Here is a 3558-nt window from a genome sequence, read left to right as displayed (position 1 = left end):
TGTATAGGTCAGATGACATCAGAAGTCACTTTTATTTCTCTACAATATAGGACATAAGAGTCAAACTCAGGCTGTCAGGGTTGGCAGGAAACACTTCACCACTTGAACCATCTCTACTGCTCATAACATAAAGGTCTATATCTAGTTTTGTTTAGTCTATGTATAGTTTAGCTGACTATGGATTTACTTTCTTGGTGTATCCTGGCATAAAGACATCCTTCATAATTCTTTATACTTTATACTTTAGCAAGTAGTATAGTAGTGATGTTACTTTCAGAAATGTACTATGGTTATTTAAAGTATTACTATTAAAGAAAAAATAGATAAATGGTATATGAGGACACAATTCTGACAATGTTTCTGCATATATAAAATTTATCTAAAACAAAAATTGAAGACTAAATAATTAAGCTTGAGATATTCCTTCCTTTTATGAATATTCAGTAGGGACGTATAATTTAGGAGAAATAACAGATGTTTCAAGGTTTTGTTTCATAAGGCTTCTGCTACTCTGAAAATGTTTATGCAAACTGAAACGCCCAAAATAAAAATCAGTAAAGAAAATTTTATTTGAACACTGACATTCTTATTATGAACCACACATATGTAAACAAATTAAAATAGTAACATAAATATTTATCTTGCTAACATTTAAAATATTGAGTAATGAAGTATTTGTGCATATTTTACTGTCTTGAAACAGAATCTCAACAATTACCTTAGGCTGTTTTTTTAACTTAAAGGCCTCATGTCTTAGTCTTCCAAGTATGGCTGTAGCTATGAGTATTAACTACCACACCAGCAAGAATTGTTTTAGATATTTACAAGAAAACTATTAGCTGGGATATAGGTATCTGCATCGTAGATTTTCTAAGAGAAAGAAGAATAAAATATTAATAAATTAGAATATGTTAAAAAAATTCAGTTTTGTTGCTTATTTCCTGAACAGAAAAAAAAATCATGATTTATATACCATATATCCAGGATTATGTGTATAAGCTTGTGTGTATTTGTGTGTGTGTTTCCGCACATACATGCACATGCACACACGTGTGCAGGTATCTAACTTATTTCTAAACATATAGCTTACTATAACTCTTCCAAATAAAATATCAGTTAACTCACAAAATGACATGTTTACAGGATATTAGTTCAATTTTTAGGGTAGAAACCTAGATGTCAGAAAAGTTAGTATTTTTTTTTTTATAATATGAAGATAGTTATATACCCTTGAGTATGTTTGACATTTTCCCTTTAACATAGAAATGAATAATGGTTTGAAAAGTTGGTACTCTTTTTCAAACTTTTTGTTTGATCTTCCTGATTTTTAAATCATACACCCAGTCCCACTTATCTCCTCATCACCTTGTATCCTGCTTCCACCATTGCAACCACCCCAAAAGAATAAGATTCTCATTGTGGAATTTGTAATGTCACAGTGTATATCCCACAGTGTGCCCTTTTATCTACACTTCTTTGTTTCCAAGTTGTTCATTTTAATGAGTCTTAAGAGGTCTCTGCCTTCTACTATACTATCAGTACTAATGCATAACTGTAACTCCTCTCAGATATCCTGTGGTTGCCCTTTGTCATTGAGATCCTGTAGTATGGGATCTGTATAATGGCCATTTTAATCTACTTCAGCAGTTCACCAATGGGGGTCAATGTTGTGTTGGGGCAATTCAAAGCCCAGGATCTGGGCCTGAGAGGGATCTGGCTAATCAGACTACCAGCTCTGCCACACTACCACCATCTGGGAGAGCTTTCCTGCCCTTCCCAAGCTTCCCTTTCCAAAGTTGCAGCCAACAAGGGGCAGAAACTACTTTCATGCTACCATACCCTCAGTGCTCTCGCATTTGTGCCCCTGCCATCAAAGCCAGATTTACTGTGCTTCCCAGACAAGGGAGAGGGGTCATACTCTACAGTGATACAGCAGATAAGGGATGGAGTCAGGTTTCTAGTTCTCACTCCCTCTGAGCAGGCTCACCAGTAACCCCCCAAATCTGGGCCAGCTCCTCCCTGCTGCTCAGATGAGGTGCATGGCCTAATCTCCCAAGTGCTGCAAGAGGTGATTGGGACATTATTCCTGGGCTCATGAACCCATTAGGGACAGCTCTCCTGCCAACGGTGGTGAGGGCAAAAGAGAGGGAAGGGGGTCTCTCCTTTGTCCAAACCACTGCACAGCACACAAGTCGCAGGACCAGGTATCCCATGCCCATGCCCACCAGGCAGCTGATCAGAAAGCCCCAAATCTAGGGACAGCTCTACTCTACTGCTCAATCAAGGAAGGCTGTCACTAGAGGCAGGTTTTTAGATCATATATGCTCATGTCTGGCCAGTGTGTAGACAGCCTCTTTTTGCTGCCTGTGGAGGAAGATTTAGAGCTCTTGGCTTCATCTCTGGCTCTAACAAAAGATCTTCCTGAAAACTACCATGTTTATCGGCAAGACAATAATGAAATTAACCACTGAAACTGTAAGTCAGCCCCAGCAAAGTTCTTTGCTTTATAGGAATTACTGTGGTCTCTTCATAACAACAAAACCCAAATTTCGACAACTTCCATCCTTACCCTCCAATTCGTTCTCTAAATTTCTTTCTCACATTCACATTTTATTTTATACTCTATGATAATGATTAAAACATCCAGGTAATAGTAAATAAACAGTAAATTACTAAGATTTCTTTTTGTGAATCTATTCAACATTTTATCTTTTTTATCATAAATGTAACACTGTACTTGTTTCGAATACAAATAAAATGTCAAAGTAAAATGAACTGTAATAAGAGGATATTAGCCAAAGAAGTACAGATTTCCTAGGATACAATCCACAGAACTCAAGAAACTTAACAACAAGAAGGGTCCAAGTGAGAATGCTTCAATCACACTTGTAAGGGAGAAGAAAGTAATGACACGAGGCAGAGACAGACAGAGAGAGAGAGAGAGAGAGAGAGAGAGAGAGAGAGAGAGAGAGAGAGAGAGAGAGAGAGAGAGAGAGAGAGAGAAATCTAGGTGGGAGATGGGAGGGGTGGAAAAAAATGAACACATTCAGGTATGGGAAAGCAGGAGAGAGGCCGTGAGGGTTAGCAGCTCTCCCAAGTCTGCCTGCCCAAAGCATAGGAGGAACTCTGGCCAGATGTGGGATATCCTCCCTACCCCTCCTTCCCCTGCCCTCATTAGTTTCCACATATTTGGTTCTAAATTTTCATTTTTTAATAAATCTATGACAATCCTAGAACTGAGGTATCACAAAACTGGTTCATCCTTGTTTTCTGCAATGATCACTTTTCATACTATTAAAAGAGCTGGAGTTCTATTCATCCCTCCATGTTAAAATTAACTAGGTCCTAAGATTGCGTTTTTTACTGACTGCATGTGCTGCTGTTCCCAGTCCATGTCTCCATTCAGAGATCAAAAACCCGCAGCAGCCTTAAGACTTGACTAGGACAATTGAGAATCCTGAAATGGGTTACTGGGCCCAACTGGCTAATAAAGAAAAACCACTTGGGATGTCAAGGTTTCCATATTTAACGTTTGATCTGTGCCTGCTGGCTGATAAC

This window comes from Mus musculus, chromosome Y (genome assembly GCF_000001635.26).
Source record: "Mus musculus strain C57BL/6J chromosome Y, GRCm38.p6 C57BL/6J".
Classification (NCBI taxonomy): domain Eukaryota; kingdom Metazoa; phylum Chordata; class Mammalia; order Rodentia; family Muridae; genus Mus; species Mus musculus.
The sequence above is the reverse complement of the archived record's forward strand: the minus strand, read 5'-3'. Positions refer to the sequence as shown.